The sequence below is a fragment of the Anomalospiza imberbis genome, chromosome 16 (genome assembly GCF_031753505.1).
Source record: "Anomalospiza imberbis isolate Cuckoo-Finch-1a 21T00152 chromosome 16, ASM3175350v1, whole genome shotgun sequence".
NCBI classification, from domain to species: domain Eukaryota; kingdom Metazoa; phylum Chordata; class Aves; order Passeriformes; family Viduidae; genus Anomalospiza; species Anomalospiza imberbis.
The window spans coordinates 14,364,589-14,384,884 of NC_089696.1; the positions used below are offsets into that span (position 1 = coordinate 14,364,589).

At 56.7% G+C, this 20,296-nt stretch overlaps 1 protein-coding gene and 1 long non-coding RNA gene across 5 annotated transcripts in view; one reads left to right on the forward strand and one right to left on the reverse strand.

Moving 5' to 3' along the window:
• Positions 1-20,296, forward strand: part of RAI1 (retinoic acid induced 1) — a 73,543-nt gene that overhangs the window by 43,779 nt on the left and 9,468 nt on the right. The window lies entirely within an intron of this gene.
• LOC137483820 (uncharacterized) lies at positions 17,107-17,744 on the reverse strand. Its single transcript, XR_011004663.1, has 2 exons — positions 17,599-17,744; positions 17,107-17,514 (listed from the first exon to the last, which is right to left on the reverse strand). It is a non-coding gene; the product is annotated as an uncharacterized lncRNA (long non-coding RNA).

Consider the following 20,296-nt stretch of genomic DNA (forward strand, 5'->3'; position numbering starts at 1 on the left):
GTGGGATTTCTGCAGCTGTGGGCAGGTCTGAGGTGCCCTGGTGAGCACTGGGCTGGTGCATCTGCCTGGAGTAGCACCATGGGGGAGGCTGACACAGCCACACTGCTGGTGTCCCCAGGCTGGGGACATGTCCTGAAACTGGGTCCATCTGCCCTTTCCCAATGCTGTTCCACATGCCAGAGGTGCAGCCAAGGCTGCTGCCTGCCCCAGTGCTGCCCATCCTGCATAGAATCATTGAATCACAGAATCATTAAGGTTGGGAACCCCTCTAAGACCATCAAGTCCAACCATTAACCGAACACTGCCAAGCCCACCACTAAACCATGTCCCCAGATACCATATCCAGACATTTTTTGAACACTTCCAGGACGGATGAACACTCCACCAATACCCTGGGCAGCCTGTTCTGATGCCTGACCACCCTTTTGGTGAAGACATTTTTCCTAATATCCATCTTCAGTGGCCCCTGGCTCAACTTGAGCCATTTCCCCTTGTTCTATCGCTTGGTACCTGGAGCAGAGCCTGACCCCCACCTGGCTGCACCTTTCTGTCAGGGACTTGAGGAGAGTGAGAAGTTTTCCCCTGAGCCTCCTTTTCTCTAGGCTGAAACCCCCCCTCCCCCAGCTCCCTCAGCCACTCCTTGCGCTCCAGATCCTTTTTCTGGACACACTCCAGCACTTCAGCCTCTTCCTTGGAGTGAGGGGAACATCCCCATGTGCCCCACCCCTGTGCACAGCGGCTGCTGGGGACAGCAGCATGGTGGTTCCCCATGACGTGTGGCTTGGAAGGAGATGAGCCAAGTCATCACGGATCACTTCTGCCAGGTGGAGAGCAGGGGACCAGCATCCCAGCCCAGGGCGCGGCTGGGAGCGGGCAGAGGGATCAAAGGCTGTGCCAGGGCAGCAGGGGCTCGCAGCAGCCCCACTCCCACCGAGGAAGAGAGCGTCTCTTCCAAGCATCCGCCAGCATCGGCCTCCCAGCATGGCTGTGGGAGCAGCCAGCAGCGTGCGGCAGCTGGGCCGGCATTATCCTGGAAATGTCATCCGAATGCCAGCCCGCCGGTGAGCGCCAGGACGTGGCAGGAGGCGGTGACTCGGCTTGCCGGCATTGGCTACCATTTTAGAGGAAATGTGGAGCGGCGGGTAATTATTTCTCGTGCTTAATTGAAATTTCAGCCTCAGTGGTTCACGAGAGCGGGCGGGAGCAGGAGCACAGGCGAGCGTGACACGAACGCAGGGCTCGTCGTGGGATGAGGGGGAGCACGAGTGAGCTGAGCCTGTGGGGTGGCAAAGCATCTCCCAGCTCACGCAGAGTCCAGCGCTCCAGGGAAGGAATTCCCATAGCCCACAGCATGGCCTGCTCATGGTTGTGAAATAAAACCAGCCCCCAGAACGCCAAGATTTTAATTTTTTTTTTTTTTTTTTTAGCGGGGGAGGATGCTTTATTGTTTCTTTATTCCTGTATTTCTGTTTTGCTTCGGATGAAGGGCCAATTAACTGGAATTAGGCGCTGCAGCCTGGCACCCTGCGTCGGCTCGGAGCAATCAGGTGTAGCGCAGCATGGCTGATGAGAGCCAATCAAGATGTATAAATGAGGTGTTGACATTCAAACAGCGGGTACCCGCGCCGCCCGGCCGCAGCCGCGCTTGCGTGCTGCCGAGCCCGTGACACCGACCCAGGCACCGGGGAGGGCCGGAGCCCGATGGGGCAGCCGGGTCTGCTTTGGCTCCAGAGCATTTTGTCTTGGGTGTGGTGGCGGGGGACACACTGAGCTGCTCATGCTGGGGGCACTGGGTGTGACGGAGAGTAGTGGACACCCATGCCAGGGTCTGCTTGCTGGCAGTCCCCGTGCCCAGTGCTGATGCATCCCCTGCTCAAGGCCCTTAGTGCTGCTCCAGGGTGGGCAGCCAGGCTATCATTTTGTTCCTTTGAGGAAACCGAGGCACGAGGCAAGATGGTGGACAAGGTCCATAATGTTGGGGCCTGGTTTCATCCTCCAGGTTTTTTATTTCCATTGCCTGGATCAGTTTTGCCTTCAAGTCCCTGAGTGGCGTTGGGACACATTTGTCCCCCCACTGTCTAGGGACCAGGGATGGGGACCTCGGTGTGACCACCATACTGGCAGGTGCAGGGCCAGCACCCTCCAGCATTTTGTCACCCTCAGCTCTTGGGTTTGCCATAGCTGCCACTGTGGGACACCCTGGGAGGTGGGGACCAGGGGCACCAGTGGCCGTGGCAGCACCACACAGGCCAGAGGAGCTCAGAGGCCATCCAGGGAGGAGAAAGCAGCTCCGAGGCGAACAGCCTCATCAGCATTTCCTGTCTCACGATGGAGAAATCGCATGTGGTGAGAGGCTCTAAAAATAGGCTCGGCAAACTTTTAACCACATTTGCAGATGTTAAAGGTAAAGCCAGAGCAGCCCCGGGGAAGGAAACATCCCGGGCCATGCCTTGCCTCCCTGGTGCTAACCCTCGGCTCTGCCAGCGGTGGGGAGCTGGCGCTGAGGGCAGGAGCCCCCGGATGGGCAGTGGGGCCCGGCCTCTGCCTCGTCACGTCGCTCTCCTGTGTGTCCCCATTAAGTGTGTGGCAGGAGGACATTAGGAGCAGGAGCACGTACCGGCGGGCTCTGTCTAACAGCGCTGCCGCCTGACCCTGATTTGTAGCAGGGCTGAGCAGGGAGGTTTGCTGTAGTGTTACAGCTTTTCCTGTGGTAATAGCCGGCCGGGCAGCACTCACACAGCACTGCCAGTGGCACCGGGAGCCCGCAGTGGCACGGGGAACCCACGGTGGGAAGGAGATGCTCTAGCTGGGTCGTGGCACATTTGCTCGCAAGAGAACTGAGGGGGCGTGTGGGGACACGGTGTTGCTGCTGGAGTTGTGTCTCCCCATGGCAGCAGCGCTGGCGCCCAGAATGGTGGCAGAAACACAGCTGGATCTGCCTGTCCTTGTCCCCACCGGCCCAATGACTCCATGTCCAGTGGTTTGTCCTGCACACTGCAGTGGGTGCTGCTGTCTCCTTGCCTCCTGCTCGTGTCACATTGCCAGGGCTGGAGTCATTTGGGGACAGTGGCCAGGGCTGCCAGGTCCTCTCCCAGCCAAGGTGTCAGCTTCCTGATGACACTCAGGGGACGTTGTTTCATTTCCCCTGTTTCTGCCGTGCCAAGGGTGACAAACCATCAGAGGGTGCCAGCCCTGTGCACACAGTGAGGTCCCTTTGTAGTGTCCCTGTGGGGATCTCTGTGTGGGGATGGATGCCTCCCATTGCCACGCATCCTCGGGGACTTGCAGAGGCAAAACTGACCTGGTAATGGAATGGAAATAAAAAACCTGGTGGGTTGAGGTAAGTGCCAAGGTTGTAGTCCTTGTGGAGGGCTGGCAAGGGGCATTCTGCCCACAAAGGATGGAAGAGGCAGCACTGGCTGCCAGCATCGCTCTGCGGTGCTGTGGTCCCTGGTCTGTGCTGGCCCCACAGCCCCAAGTGGGAGATAGCAAGAATCTTTAACCTCACAAACATGGAAGGTTGACTCGAACCATCAGAAAGATGAAAGAGGCACAGAGAAAGAGAACTATTAAAGGGAAGAAATCGAGATTCCTCTGTTACCTCAGCTGCCCGCTGCCGGCAACTCGCGGGCCCTCGGCACCTCTCACGTGCAGCTCGGTGCTGGGGCACGGGAGGGCACATGACTTTCTCCTCAGGAGGGAACTTCCCAGGAAGATTTTAATACTTGCTGTTGGTGTGATGTCTGGGGGAATCCACTGCTTTCTGTCTGCCATTGCCTGGCTTCACCTTCTCCTGCTGGCAACTGATGCATCCTCACAGCTGCGTTTGGGGTGATGGTTTGGGTTGTTGTCAGCCTTCACCTGCAACACTGGAGGGGAAAAACTGCCCCTCAGAGTTTTATTTAGCTAAAAAAACCAACCCAAACCCAGCCTCAAACAGGTGCAGACTGTGCCTCATGGTGGGATGACTGGGATGCTAGGGAGCAGCACTGGTCCCCAGGAATCTCCACTGGCCGCGCTGGGGTCGGTGTTTTGGCAAAAGGCATCACCTTGCCAGTAGGAATAATAGCCAGGAAGGGGAGGGGGCCGGGGCAGGCAGACAAGCAAATCCGTTTTATCAGACGCCGCATATTTTATGAAAGCACATTTCAGCTCTTCAGCCTTGGAAAGCTTTTCATACCCTTTAATTTTCTAATAAAAAGGAATTACGTTTGCTGAAAAGCCAGTAACAAGATTCACTGTCATTGTCTTTTGTACAGACCATAATTCCTGGCTTGGGCTCCTGCCTGCAGCCCCGTTGTGTGGTCCCAGGTGTGGGTCTGGGGTGCTGGCACGGGGGGCCTCAGGACCATGGCTTTGCTGCTGGGAGCTTGTGGCAGGTGCCCAGGAATGATGGGGGTGGAGGTGAGCACCACGTTTGTCTGCATCCACAGTGATGCCTCTTGGTGCCCAACACAGATCCCTGAGAAAGCAGCATCTGGTTTTGAGGTGGTTCCTGCTGTCTGAGTGTGCCAGGTGGGATGGCCTTTGAACCAAAAATCAGTTTAATTGCCTGGTCATTGGCCTTGTAACCACGAGCTCGAGAGCGGTGCGAGGTCCTGACGAGGCTGGTGGCTGGCAGACAGCTTTCCTGGTCTTTGATGTGGCTGGGACAGGTTGTGGTTACACATGTGTTGGAGAAATGGGCTGTCTTTGCTGAGGACAATGAGCTGATGTCCCCTGGCCCTGCAGATCTGACTGGTGAAAAAGGTTCAGCTGGGCAGCCAGCAATTCCCAGTTATCCCCCACCATCCCAGGTATCCCTCCTGCAGGCTGCAGGATCTGGCATGCAAACAGCAGCTACCACATTTTGGGCACTCCCAAAATCCAACCGACCGCAGGCTCTGGCAGTGGGCAAAGCATGTCTGGGTGCCAGCACCGAGACCCACCAACTGCTCCCAGCTCCCCGCAGACCCTGAGCGCATCCTGGCGGTGTTTACAGCATGCAGAGCCCTCACAGGCTCACTTGCACCCCACTTTCCTCCGGGGGTGCGTCCCCCTCCGAGCGCTGCAGCTGCATCTCGGCCGGTGCCGCGCGGCTCCCGGCCGGCTGCCACGTGGCACCGGAGCCACGACGCCGCAGTGCTGGCGTTCCGTCTCCTTCCGAGTTGCTCATTTGAAGTTCAGCTCGCCAGCTGCTTTCGTGCAGGTGGGATGCAAAACCAGCCCACAAACACCAATAAATATCTTCTATATCCTCCTCCCCCGCCACCCCGCCTCCAATTCTCGTTTTCATTCTTACTTCCCAGCTGGTTTTGGGGGGGAAAACGGGTTTTCAAAGCTTTCCGTAAACGCGTGTAACAATAGGAAGCGTTGCCTTTTAGCCTGCGGCCGGCACAGTTTTAAATGAGGTCCCAGGTAGTCATGGTTACCTCTCCTCTTCAGTAAGAGATGACTTTTATTTCCTGCCTTTTGTATTTGCACATCTCAGATACACATTCTCCTAAACCATAATTGGTATTCACGGATAGACAGGAACGCAGGAGTGAGCTGCCACAAGAGGGGAAGAGCCAGATGGACGCAGGGGGTGTCAAGGTCTCCAAGCCCCCAAACATCAGGAAATCTTAATTTCAAGTCATTTTTCCTCCCCTGGCAAGGGCGGGGAGGCAGACCTGTCTCTTCACAGCCTCAGGGCTTGTCCTGATCCCACCTCCCTTGCAGCATCCTGGCTATTCTGGCTGCTGCGCCAGAATTCGGGATTTACCCTCTTGTCCTGCAAGCCTCTCCATCATCCTGCATCCCCCCTCAAGCATCCCTTGATTGTGCCAAGCTGGGAAGGTAAAACAGGGGGTGCCCTGTGCCCCTTGTGCCCAAGCAGAGTCCTGACCCCCCAGGCACTGGGGGGGCCAAGCCTGCACCCCTTGATTTTTGGAGGCACGAAGGGGAAGCAGAGCTGCGGGGCTGCGCGCTCGCAGCGGGCACAGCCCGGGGAGCGGGCGCGGGAGGGAGAAGCGCTCGGCAATGATTGATGAAAGATCATAGCCTCATTCCACGGGATCATTGCTCAGAGTGTGGGCAAAGCTGCGAGTCCCAAGGGGACCATCGCCTGGATGCATGTGAGCCTGCGATTCAGGGCAGAGGGGATGCAAAGCTACATATTTTATGCCTTTTTTTTTTCCCTCTCTCTCTCTCTCTCTCTCTCTCTCTTTCTCTCTAAAGCACCAGGAAAACAAAAACCCAAGCTGTCTAATCAGAGACAAGCAGATTCCACCCACTTCCTTGGAAAACTTGCATTTGCTAGGAAATCATCTCGCTGCATTTACAGCAAGCAGAGTGCCCCAGCGGTAGCTCGTGCCTTTCTGGCAGGATGATAACCAGTGCTGAACAATTATTGCGCTGGAGCGGGAGCAGCAGACATATTGGCTTTTCTCAGCCAGCAGGAAAGAATTTGCAAAACTAAGCAGGCGACTGGAGCAGCTCGGATTTGCAGCGTTGGATGCGCGGTGCCGCGGATTCACAGCTCACCAGATTTGCTGGTGGCAGCATATCAGGGACTCGCACACCGCATGCACCTGGGCTCCTATTTACATGATTTTTTTTCTTTTTCTTTCTTTTTTTCTTTTTTTTGGCAAGGGAAGGGCTTGATTTTGCTGCCTGGAAAATGTGTCTGATTCCCACCTTCCCCCGTGGACGCTCAGCCCCCCAGGTGTGCGCCAGGGTAGTGGGGAGAAGTGAAGTTGTTTGCTTTTGTGTTTTTTCCTTTTTAATGAGAAAAGTGTCTATTTGTCACAGAATCGTAGAATGGTTTGGGTTGCAAGGGACTTAAAGACCATCCACTTCCACCCTCTGCCATGGGCAGGGACATCTTCCACCAGAGCAGGTTGCTCCAAGCCCTGTCCAGTCTGGTCTTGGACATTTGCAGGGATGGGGCATTCACAGCTTCTCTGGGCGACCTGTGCCAGTGCCTCACCAGCCTCACAAAAGGGTGTTCTTAAAAGAAATTATCAAAAAATACTGTCAAAATTGTTGTCAAGGAGGTTGTCCTTAAAAACCAGTGGTGGAAAGAGAGGCAGCAGTTCCAGCAGGATCCTGCCTCATGCCAGCCTGGCTGTCCTTAGCATCACCAGAGGAGCAGAGTCAGTCTGGGGGTTCCCAGGGGAACCTTCTTGGAGCACAGCCACAAATCCCCAATCAAGGCAAAACTCCTTTGCTCAGCTGTAACTTCAGGCAGAGATGTATGGGATTGCTGGAGCAGCTCCCATCCCTCGGAGGTTTTATGGTTCTTCCACTGGTAAAACTCTCCCTGACTGTAGGTCCCACATCTGCCCTTGTCTTCTCCGTGGGCTGGGCAGAGTGGAAGCAAAGAAATCCCTTCCCTTCAGGCTTGTGGGGTTGGGAGCTGGATCTGTTCCCATTTCCCTCTGCCCGCTCACAGCACTCCCGGTCTCTGCTGGAGCATTTCTTAACGGGATGCTCCAGTGTGGAGAGGTGGCACAGTGGGGTTTTGGTGTGGATCTGAACTGCGTTCCCACTGTGGATGCTGCTTGGCAAGGACAGCAGGCAGAGCCTGGCCTGGGATACTCTTCCCAGCCCTGCTCGGGATGCAAACTGCGCATCAGTTGCACCAGCAGCTGATGGAGACTCCAGTATATTAGCAGCATTAATTAAGTTACAAAAATTATGCATGTTATCAGTTATGAGACGACCTTTCATAAACTCCGTTATTAAAGCAATAAAGCATGACCCGCTGGTCCTAACCAGTCTAATGGCTGGCTAAGAGCAGGTTTTTCACATAATACTTTTAGCAGGTCATTAGCTGAGCAATAAGATAACGTGGAGAGCCAAAGTGATGTGCAGGAATGGCAGTGGAGGCAGAGACAGTGCTTGATGAGGGGACATGGGGCTGGGGGTCACCTGTCCTCCCACGTGGCTTGTACAGGTGTGCAGGGCTCTGGTGGTGGCTGTGGTGGGTGATGGTGGAGTGGTGGGTGATGCCAGGGTGCTCCCAGACTGTGCAGTGCTGAAACCCCAGTGCCATGGGGCAAACCCAGCCCTGGGGCAGGTGTGGGGCTGGTGTCGGTCCCTCTGAGCCCTGGTTTCACTGCCAGAGCCCACCCTGCGGAAGGGAGATGGGGTGTTGTGATGTGGTCATCCCGACTGCAGTCCCAGTGAGCTGTAGGATGAGGGTGGAGGTTCTGAGGCCAGGGGTGGGATGGAGGGGCCTGGGCTCCCTCTGCCTGAGTGGTGTACGGACAGTGCTGGTCACTGCATATGGTTGGTGTTGGTCTCTCTGGGCTGAAACCCCGATCTGGGGCTATACAGGTTGGTCCCCTCCCTGCCGTGCCTGGGGGGACATGCCAGGCATCCAGGGCCACCCCGAGGAAGCCACCAAGCCCTGGCCCCCAGGTCCTGCTCCCTGCACAGACTGGTGCTGTTATTGAGCACACCCCAGCTGAGTATGATGCCCTCCCTACCCATGGCTGTGTCATGAGACCTGGGCATGCCAAGAGCTGCACCACAATCCAGCACCCCCAAAGCGCCTTTCCCGGTCCCCGCCAGCCGTTTCCAAGCACTGACCCTCTCCATAAACAAAGGAGAGGGAGAGGGAGGGTGGCTGGCATGTTAATATACTCTCCCCCCCTCTTTTCCTCCCTTCATCCCTCTGGGAAAGGCCTTTGCAGATATAAGCAAACCTTGATTAAAAGCTGCCTGACAGGCAACGGCAGCAGCAAGCAGCAGGCAAGGAAGCTCTCCAAGTCCAAAGGGAGCTGCTTCTGCTGCTGCCGCTGCTGCCTCCATTCTCAGATGTCCCTGATCCTTTAATCAATCACAGCCGCGGAAGAGAAGAGCAAACACCCGTGCCGGGGCAGAGGTATGTGCACGCATTCGTTCCAGCCGCAGCCGAGGCAGCGCGGCGGCCGCACGCCTTGGGCTGCAGGCACGGAGCTGTCCCCGCGCCCGGAGCTGCTCCTTCGTCTCCCGGAGCCAAGCAGGGGCTGTGTCCCTGCCCGTGCCTCCGACAGCCCCGAGGAATCCCGCGTGGAGGATGGTACCCCACGGGGAGCACGCTGCGGGAGGAGCCTCTTGCCCCCTCCCCAGGTGCTCCCAGATGCATTCCCGGGTTGAGGATTCTCCCAGCTCCCATGCCATGGGCTGTGCCACACCGGCACTCATGTGCCTGGCTAGCAGCGAGCCGGGAGAATGGGGTGTTTGCAGATGTTGGGGAGCTCCGGGAATGGGGATAGCCACAGGGAGCCAGCCTGGATGTTGTGTCTAACAGGGGGTTGGTCAAAACCATCCGTCCTTTGGTGGCACACCGTGGCTGGGCACACAGAGCAGCGCTTGTGGCTCCTGGGGTGTCCCCATTGGGGGGCAGAGCCCCATCCTGGGCTGTGTGGGGTGGGCAAGGATCTGCTCCAGCCCTGCAGGGACAGGCAGGGCCTCACACCAGCTGTGGCCATGCCCGGAACCACCAGCATGCAGAGAAACCGCCCACCCCCGGGATGATTTGTCACCAAGTCCTGTGTGTCACCGCGGGGCTCGCTCCACAGAGAGGCTGGAGATGGGGGCGGAGGGAGGGGAAAAACACGTCGTTTTAATAAAACCCAGCAAAATCCTCTCGTTCCTGACGTGCTTCCTCAGCTCGCGTGTGGCAGCGGGAGCTCCGCTGGTGCAAGGCCGGCAGGGGCAGGCAGGGACCGCGATTTTCCTGCTTATTTTTGCTGTTGCTTATTTTTAGCGCCGCGTCTTAATATATTGTGACAGTGCCCTGGGACGTAGCGCGCCTCCGGTTGCAGGAGAAGGTGTCTGGGGCAGAGCTGCTCGACGCCACGAACGAGCTGCAGCCAATCGCCGGCACAACGGCGGCGAACGAGGCACCCGCCGCTAACGGGGGTCCCTGGGGGAGTGGTGGGGATGAACCTGGGCATTGAATTTGTCAGGGCTCTGCAGGGAGGGTGTTGCTCTGGGGGGAGTCACGGGTTTTAATGTGTTTTTTAATTAGGCAGTTGTGGTGATGGTGGGCCGGTCGCTGGCAGAGCTGGTGCCTTGGTAGAGTGGGTGCCTGTGCAGACAGGGACGTGGATGGTTTGGCGTTTCAGGTACCTCGTGCGTACTGGGGGACTCCAGTACTGTGCTGACTTTGATCTCCCTCCCTGGAGCTGGTTTTTTGGAAGGGTTGAGTGGTTTCCATGCCAAGATGTGCCTCGCGGTTGCCTTTTTGGACCTCCAAGTGGGTTTTGATGCAAGGCAGAGAGGCAGCTGGCAGAGGTACAGGATCGTACCGGGATCAGGGTGACATCCCACCAAGCCAAGGTTGCCAGCGCTGGCTCAGCTGTGGGTGTAATTCTGGTGGGGATGCCGTGTCCGTGGGGAGATCTGGGTGTGGTGTGGTGCTGGGTTTGGCAGCAGGAGTCTGCATGCACGGGCTCTGCCTGCCCCAAGCCCATTAGTGACGGATCTTTGTGGAATTACCCTCCTCATTAAGGCGAGCTACCCCATGTGTCAAAGCTGCTTTATAAGGAAATTATACTCGGCTCCAGACGGGATGTGCATATGTAAATGGGGCGATGCACAGCCCTGATTGAGACATCATGGGGCAGCTCAGCCCGGGACCCCTGGGAGTCTTTGGTCCTGGGGGAATCAGGGGCTCCAGAGGGGCTGGAGGGTGCTGGTGGTGTGGGATGCACCTCAGCCACCTCCTGGGGTCTGGCAGCCCCTGTGTGTACTCAGGGCTTTGGCAGGAGCCATGCAGCTGGTTAGGGCTGGAATATCTTCAGGTGTTGGAGGCTCCAGTCACCACATCCTCCCAACAGCTTTGTAAATTATCTCCTCTCTGTACTGTGTTTGGGGGAGTAGAGGGGAACCCCCTCTCTTCCATCCCACCCCCCAGTTTTGTCAAGATGTCACTGCATGCCCAGCACTGGTGGAGGAAGTGTGCAGTACCGCTTTGCTCCTCGTGTCATGACCTGAAGCCCTACTGAGCTGGGATTAAATCCTCTTGACCACACATCTGAGGCGCTGGAATGCTGCTCCACACACACACTGGAAATGTTGGAATGCTCCAGCATTTGGAAGAAGCGGGAAGAATGTGCCAGAGCTGAAGCCATCACAGAGCTTTGGTGCCCAAAATGGGACATTGAGGACACCATGAGACACCGAGGTTCTTCACACAGCACCTCTGCTCACTGCTCCATTCCAGGAAGGAGTGAACACAGCATGCACCAGCCCCTTGGGACCCAGGGGAGCATCCCCACAGGACACTGGCACCTCTTTGTGGAAACAGGGTGACAGCTTGGCAGGGAATTGAGACCCTTCTTTTTTTTTGGCAGCGCGTTCCTAATCAGCAGGACCCGCGCACCCCGCCGCAGGCACGCCACGCGCTGCTATTTACGGAGCTACTTGAAATACACCTGCAAGAGAGGAGAGGAGAGAGGAGCACCAGCAAGTAAATAACCCAGCAACCTGCCGGAATGAAAACAGGGAGAAGAGATGCAGGCAAAAAAAAAAAAAAAATCCAAAATGAAGTGTGATGTGGAATTGAGGGGCTCCGTCCCAGTCGTGCCGTGGTTTTCCACCAGGATGCTCAGGGGTTTTGGTGGTTGGCGGGGAGACCCCATCCCATTGTTGGCCATCTCAGTGCATCTCTGGAATGGGTAGGAGGATGGATGGATGGATGGATGGATGGATGGATGGATGGAGCCTTTTGCCCACCTCCCCACTTGCTTTGTTTACCTCGTGCTGCTGTTCATCTCCTGCCTCCCCCCACCCTCACCTGAAATATTATAAATCAAACAGCTTAAAAGGTAAAGCATCAAAAATTCAAAAACCTTCATCTATTATTAACTGTGACAGTAAATTCCACCTCTGAATGTTTCACATAGCAACTGTTACCAGGACTCAGCATCCAAAGCTGATGTTCCAGCAACTTTCCATCACGGTGCCGCCACCACTCCAACAGTGCCGACACCGGCCTGGTGAGACCGGCTGCCACTCTCAACACTTTTCATTGGGATTGGGATGCCAGCACAGAAACTGAGCTCAGATTTAGTAAATACAGCCCAGGATGGGAAAGGAAGTTGGTGCCTGCATGTGGGAGCTGGTGGTGGGATCCTCCAAAATGGTCCTCCCTCTGTGTTGGTCATGCAGCCCCCCAGACTTCATTACTTTCACCGTCATGTTGTGAAGCACCATAAATAACAAGGATGGGAATGGAGTGGTTAAAATAAATGGATAGTGAAGGGTTTTTGCAGGGGTTGGTGTTTGCTTTTCTACCTCCACTTTGTCCCGGTGCTGGATATTGTTGTGGACCTTGAGTGGTGACCCTCAGCCTGGCACGGGCAGGGGTTCTCACTGCTCTGAGCATTGGGTTGTGGTGAGTTTGTGGTGTGCCAGGTGCTCAGAGGGACCAGGAGCCAGGTGTTAACCACATGGGCTTGTTCACGTTTTGGCGTTTGCTTGCCTTCCCCACGTGCCATCATGGCTCTGTTCTGTGTTGTGTCCCCTGCCTGGAGGGTGAGCTGAGGTGTTTTAGGCTGGATTTGGCTGCGTGGCAGCACTGTGAGCCTGGCTGGAGGTAGGGAGAGCCATGGCTCTGCAACCCCATGGAATGCTGAGCCTGCTCTGGTGAAAGCCCCACCAGCGCACCAGCCCCACCATGACCATGACAAGGCTCACACCGGCACCCCAAGCACCCCAAACCACCCAGATTCCCCCAGCAGCACCCAGCAGGCCATGCCTGATGCCCCCATACCCTGGCACAGGCATCCATCCCTTCCTTGCCATCACCCTGGCTGTGCCACCTTCCTGCAAATCCTGTGGCTGCCCACTGGGATCTCGTGTCGTGCCATGCCGTGCTGTGCTGGCTGCGGCGCCAGGCAGCAGCGGCTGCTCTGTGTCTCTCCAGGGACAGGCAGCAATTTTCCTGCTCTGAAGAAGCTTGTGAAGGTTTGAGTGAATCTGGGAAGCAAATCTAATTGGCAACCTGGTAATTCCTCGGGGGGACATGTACTTTGGTCATATCTAAGTACATTCCAGCCAGTGTTTAAGACACGCTGAATCCAAACTTGGACAGTCAAATACCAGCAGCTCTAAGCTCCTTATCTATTTCAGGCAGATTAACTCCTTAATCATCTCTTTTGGAAGTTCCCTGCCCCAAATTCCTCTCCCCTCCTTTTCCCCCGCCCCCAGTTTTTCAGCAGGAACAAAAGGAGCCGTTTTTGCGGGGTGCCAAAGGTGGGGACAGCGCCCGCCGTGATTGACAGAGTCAATAACCTGGAGCCGGGAGAAGGCCTTTGGAAATCTGCTTCCCACTTCACCTGCCCCAGTATTTGTCTTCAGGATTTGAAGCTGGGGAATATATAATACCAAAATAATTTACCACACAGCATCAACCTTCAATTTATTATTTTCAACCTTCTTTTCCTTTATGGTTCTTTTTTTTTTTTTTAACACTCGATTTATTTCTTTCAACACCATTTTATCCTTATTTTTCCTTTCCCCCAGGGGATTCCACTCAGCATCCCCTAGCAGGTGACCACTCTGCAGCCCCCAGCCCTGCTTGTGGCAGGGGGATGCTCATCCCCTCGCTGGCAGGCAGAGCCGTGGGGACACAGCCGGTGCTGGCCACTGTCACTCAGGGGAGTGTCGGAGCATTACGCTTCATTACCGAGCTGTCTGCTGCCGGCAGGGGACGGCTCAGGGCAGAGCCCGGCGGCGGCACAGCCGGGATCGGCTCCGGTGCACGGACCTGTCTGTGGGCAGATGCTGAAACGTGGCATCTGCGGGGTGCCCATATCTGAAGGCACCTCACAGATTTTGCTATGATGGCAGCGGGGAGCTGGTGGTTGCTGGGTCATGAGATTGGCTGCCCCAAAAGTGAAGGCAGGAGCTGCCACAGGAAAGCAAAAGGAGGGCAGGGTAGTGCCCCCCATAAGCATGAATCCCAGTGAGGGGGTCTCAGTGAGGCGGGGACTGGGGATCTCTCTGGGATCACCGGTGATAATTGAATAGCACTTGTCTAAAGCACAGCCATAAATGTCCCATGTGCCTGACGTGGTGGGGACGCTGGGGCAAAGCCCCATCTTCTCCTTGACAGGGAGAGAGAGTTTGGGATGGGGAGAAAGCATGGGATGGTGCCAAGGTCTGTCCTTGGCTGTCAGCAGCCATCCCACAGCAGCTGAGGCCTCCTGGTTTTGGATGTGGCAGCATGAATTTGCTGAGTTTTGCTGATGGAAAAAACAGGCTGTGACCAGGGATGAGCCAGAGAGGCTGGACCCAGTGGCACATTCAGAAGAGCTGGAAATGTCCTGGGGGTGATGGCCACCTGTCATCCTTTGGGCTCTCCAGTTCTGTTGGGGATGGGGAGACCCACTGGGGAGGAGGTCCAGGACCCTGGGGCTGGGACACGAGCCTGCTCCATTCCCCTGCTCCTGGGCTGGCACTTCCCAGCATCAATACTGGACCCCAGCACAAACCTGGACCGCTCTACAGTGGGAGAACTGAGGCACAGCTGGAGAGTGGTCCTGGTTCCAACCCAGTGGATTTTCCAGCTCCGAGCTGCTGGGTGGCTGCCAGGTCCTGCCACCAGGTTTGGGGTGGTTTTGCTGGGCCGAAGGGTCAGCAGTAGGTGCCAGGGGACCACGAGGCATCCCTGTCACATTCCCCAGGCAGTGCAGCCAAACACATCCAGCAGCAACCAGCTCATGAGATACAGACCAGATCCAGGACTGGGATGAGGATCCTTTCCCTTTTCCATACTTGGGAGAGCTTTTATTTGCTTTTATTTTTGCTGTAAGCAGCATGAACCCCTTGGGGCATCAGCATCGCGGAGGAGGGTGCCAAGGGCATGGCATCTGCTCCCTGCCTTTCCTGGCAGGGATGGAGCTTCTGTCCTGCCTCAAGGGGAAACTGAGGCAGGGGACAAACATGGGATGTGGGAGATGAAGGGAGGGTTAATATTAGCAGTCGCAGTAATGATTGGAATGGTTAATTATTATTGGAATTGAAGTGAGTCAGGCCGAGAGCAGGAGGGGACGGAGGAAGGAAGAAGGATCCCAAGCTGTCAAGCAGAAAATGAGTAAAGAAAAAAGCCATGAGCGTGTGGAGAACTGGCCAGGCTGTCACGCTGGCCCCGTGCTGGCCCCATGCTGCTCACTTGGGGTGAGGCTGGAGGGTTGGCTGAAGGTCACTACAGCAGTGACAACAACCCCACGGCCACGGTTGTGCCCACTGGTGCCCTGGCGCCGTTGTACTGACAGCTCCAGGCAGGTCTGCAGCAGGATTTGGGTTTAGAGACTGGGATTGCTGGAGCTCTCCTAACCTCAGCTGTGTTTCCAGCCTCCTGCAGGGTTGGTTTTCCTTCCCCTCAGAGCCCCAAGGTCGATGTCCAGCCGCTGGCCGGGAGCGGGATCATGTGGAGCCTCACTCCATGGTACATCCGGCCATGAATTTTGCTCTGGAGTGGAACATGGTTCACCTCCAGAGAGGGAATTTGCCCAGGAAGGCTCAGGCTGAGCATCTGCTGTGAGCCTTCAGTCTTTTTTTCCCCCCTTCTTTTTTTCCTTTTTATTTTTGTCTTTTTCTCTTTTTATTCATTTTTTCCTTCTCCTTTTCTCTAATTATTTTTCTTTCTCTTTATCTGTGTTTTTATTTTTCTTTTTTTTAAATTTTCTTTTTCTTAATTTTCCTTTTTGCCCCCCTGCCCTTCTTTCTTCTTTTCCCCTTTTCTCTTCCTCTTATTCCCCCTTTTTTTTCCTCCCTTCCTTTTCAAATCCTTCCTTACCAACTGACATTTTCCACCACCAAGAAAAAAAAAACCCCAGCAACTTGCTCTGACTCCCAGAACCTCCCATCATCCTCCCCAGCCCAACCCTCTGCAAACCTCCCATCCCTGACATCAAGGACCCAACCCCCCCCTTCCAAAATAAAGGAGGAAAAACCAAGGGGAGAGAGGCTGGAGCTGGCGGCTGAGCCGGATTTCCATGTGAGGGGATGAGGTTGGGGCGGCCACGGGCTTCCCCTGGCAAGCGACAGAGGAACCGGGGCCAGCAGAAACGTTGAGTCATGAGTGCGGTTCGCAGGCGGTGGATTTTTTTCCCAAGGAAAATTCCTCACTGGGGAGGAGCAGAGCTGAGAGGGGGGCAGCAGTGAAGGACTGTGGCCCCTAAATGGGACACTGATCTGGGGATGAGGATGCCCCCCATTGCGATGGGAATTCCCTGGGCAGGTTCCAACCCCCGGGAGGGCGGTTTGGATAGGGGGGGACCTGCCCAGGGAATTCCCCAGCAGCTGGATGGGAGGAGCAGCGTGATCTGGGGGGGCTGCGGGAGATGGGGACCCCATCCTTCCTCCTCCTCCTCCTCACCCACATCCGCCCACCCCCACGCAATGGGCGGCGCAGCCCCAGCTCCATTTATCATCATCTGCGGGCAAGTGAAGTGTGCAGGGAACAGCTGCTCCGGTCGGCTGAGCGCCGAAATGGGGCGGGACGCGGGGCTGGGGGGGCTGCGAGGGGCTGCGGGCTGCCCTGGGGTACCCTAACCCCCCGGTCGCTGCACTGGGACGGAGCCCTGGCGTGGTGGGGGATGCTGGTGCTGATGGCAGGGGCTGGGGAGGCGTATTCAAGGGGTTCACTGGGGGGAAAGCACATTATCGGGGTGCACTGGGGCAAGGGTGCACTAATGAGAGTGCATTGAAGGGGTGCACCGGTGAGAGGGTGCATTAAAGGGGTTCAGTGGGGAGGGGGACCGTTTTTGGGGTGCATTAAAGGGGTTTATTGGGGGACAGTGCAGGAAGAGGGCGCATTGAGGGGGTGTACTGGGGAGAGGGTGCATTAGAGGGGTTCACAGAAGGGGGGGTTCCCTGCCAGCGGGGTGTCTGTGGGGTGCAGGGACAAACACCAGCAGCTCCATAAGTGCCTGGAGGGTTTGCCCCCACCCCGGGCGAGCCCCTCGGGTCCCTCTGCGCTGCTGAGGGGGGTCTGTGTGCATTCCATCCCCCCGGTTCCTCTCGTTCCCAGCTCCTGAGGCAGGATGCCCTTTCCTGGTCTGTCCCACACAGCCCGGCTCCCCCCGCCCCCGCAGCCTCCCCTTTTCTCTCCTCCCTTAATAATCAAATTCTCCGGAGCACTTTGCGGTGTGGCAGCCAGCCAGAAAGGGTTTCTTTAAACTCCACCAGCTCACAATTAAACAAATCCGGGGCTGACGCTACTCGATAGGCGCTTATTCCCCTCCCTGAGAGCTGCCGGGGGATCCAGGGGGGTCCAATCGCTTCGTTCCCAGCTCCGATACCAGCTCACCATATGGGGCTGCACCCCTGGGAGTGGGACGAGGGTTGGGAGAGGGTTTGCGCCGGGGCTTTGGGGTGGGGAACGGGGTTGTCTGCGGTGCCAGCAGTGCTCTGATGGCGGAGCATCCCCCTGCCAGAGCGCGCTGCTATTTTTAGTCGCTGAGTCCTTGTTGATGGTACAGCAGCGAAGGCGAGGGAGCAGCCGGAGGAGCAGCAGGGCTGGATCAGCCCCCGCGGGATGAGCAGCAGCTGGGAAGCAAGGCCAGCGTGCAGGGAACCAGGGGACTCCTTTTGCCCCATGGGGCTGTGGTGTTGGGGGTCTTGGGTGCTTACCGAGGGTCCCTGCCATGGGAAGTCCTGGGCTGCCTTCAGAGGGCTCCGGATCCAGCCATGCCATGTCCCTGCCAGGCAAGAGGAAGGGGGAGGAAAGGGGAGAAGGCAGGGAAGGGAGGGAGGCAGGAAGGGAAAGAAGGGAGGGAAGGGAAGGGAGGGAGGGAGGCAGGCAGGGAGGACGGAAGGGAAGGGAGGACAGAAGGGAGGAAGGGAAGGAAGGGAAGGGAAGGGAGGAAGGCAGGGAGGACTGAAGGGAAGGGAGGACAGAAGGGAGGAAGGGAGGAAGGGAGGAAGGGAGGGAGGAAGGGAGGGAGGGAGGGAGGGAGGGAGGGAGGAAGGAAGGAAGGAAGGAAGGAAGGAAGGAAGGAAGGAAGGAAGGAAGGAAGGAAGGAAGGGAGGAAGGAAGGAAGGAAGGAAGGAAGGAAGGAAGGAAGGAAGGAAGGAAGGAAGGAAGGAAGGAAGGAAGGAAGGAAGGAAGGAAGGAAGGAAGGAAGGAAGGAAGGAAGGAAGGAAGGAAGGGAGGGAGGAAGGGAGGAAGGAAGGAAGGAAGGAAAGGGAAGGAAGGAAAGGGAAGGAAGGAAGGAAAGGGAAGGAAGGAAAGGGAAGGAAGGAAACATGAAATCCAGCCATACAGCACAAATCCTCCCGAGCAGCAGGCGGGCTGCGGGCCACCGCGTATGCTGGCCTGGCAGTGCCACACGGTGCCCTGGCTCGGCTCCTGGCATCAGCCCGTGCCATGCATCAGCCCCCGGCACCATGGCAGCATGACCCCGTGCACCATCACGGCCCCCGGTCATATCCTGGCGCATCAGGGAGGTGCATCAGGTCCTTGTGTGTCCCCCATGAGTGACATGGGCTGTGCTGGGCTGTCCGTGCTCCCTTGGGACCAAGGGGACGGATGCTCTGGCCGTAGTCAGCAGTGAGCGCTGCTCCTTGTGTTCCAGGGACAGGGTCGTGCCGGTGCTGGTCACCGTGGGCGCCCCAAGTCCCTGTCCTCTCCCTTCCCAGGGACCCACGCCATGAGCCCTGGGCACAGCACGGCTTTGCCAAGGGCAGGTGTCCAGCCGCAGCCATGCACCGACAGCCCCGTATCGATTCCCATCTCAGAGGCAGTGGCTGGAAACTTCTTCAGGGTCGGGAGAGCACGTCCAGCAGGGACGTGGCAGGGACAGTGAGTGGGCAGGGCCCCAGGGGCCAGCCACAGCCACCTCCCTCTCCAGGGGAAGGCTGTAACCTCCCTGCTGTCGACAGCTTGATTTGATGCCATTAAAGCGTTTGCTCGGAAACAGCCTGCATCAGGCACAACATCTGGCACGGCCCTTCCCCGGCAACGCCGTGGCAGATCCGAGAGCAGAGCTGGCCTCTGGCACTGCCAGCGGCTCCGGGTGCTGCTGGTGATGAGCGTGTCCCCTCCCAGGGACAGCCTGGTGCCCAGGTGGCCCACAGGGACATGGGACCATGGCTCTGGGCTTGTGAGATTTCAGCTGGAACACGTTCCCTCTGTGCATCCCCACCTCTGCGTGCCTCTGCGTGACTGATCCTTCCCCTTGCACCATGCGCTTTTGCTCATCCCAACATTATCCCAGCTGTTTGGAAAATTAACAATAATTAATTAATAATAATAATTAACAACTATAATTAATAATAAAGGAGAAAGGGGAGAAAAGCTCCCCCTAAAGCTTCAGCCCAGGGTCTTCTCAAGCCAATTTCATTTTTCAAACCCACTCCCACACAGCATGAAGGGCTCTTTGCTCCCATTAATTCTCCCACCACAGCCCAGGGCTGCCCCACAGCCTGGCTTTGATTTTCCTGCCTTTGTTCCAGCAGCACTGGCACAGGATACCATGCTGTGGTAGGGGTTTTTGTGCTAGCTTTCCAGATTTTTTTGACCCATCATTTCCCTGGAATTTAGGCTTTAGCTGCATCCAGTTGCCCACAAGGCCTGCAAGATGCAACTGCAATATGTGGCAGTGGCATGGAAAACATCCCAAAAAGGGATGGGGAACAGGGAGGGATGGGGTGCTGGGCTGGTGTGGGTGGCACTGAGCCTGGCTGCAGTGGTGCCCGAGGACACTGTGTGATCGGTGCATGCCTGAGCAGCTGGTGTTTGTGGAAATAGAATTAAATAAAGCCCCATGTGTATGTAGACCCCAAAAAGGTGCTGAGGTGTTACTGGTGGGTGCTGCAAGGTAAAGGGCTGAGCTGGGACCTGTCAAACCAGCAGTGTGGTTTATATGGCTGTGGCAGAACTGCCAGCAAAGGGATTGTGTGGTGTTTGACATGTTGTGGCAGTGGTATGAGGGTGATGGAGGGACATGTGGGGACACACACGAATCCATGTCCCGGCTCAAGGCTGCCTGGCACCACAGGGAAGTGTGCCAGGAGCTGGGCTCAGACAGACACTGCCAGCACCCTGTGCCCTCCTCTTGCTTTACTCATTGCCTTGATAGAGGCTGAGGGGACAGCACTGGTGTCACCACTGTGTCGCTGCCAAGGGAGCAGCACCGAGGATGTCCCTGGACAGCCACAGACCCTTGAGGCTGCTCTAACCCAGGCTGACAAATCTCTATCTCATCCAGGCTTGTGTGCACCCCAGTACCTTCAACCCATTGGTACTGAGGACAGGCAGGATGCATCCCCCTGCCACCAAGCCCTTCATTAGCCCCCACAAGCCACTTGACTGCCTTAAGAGATCAAA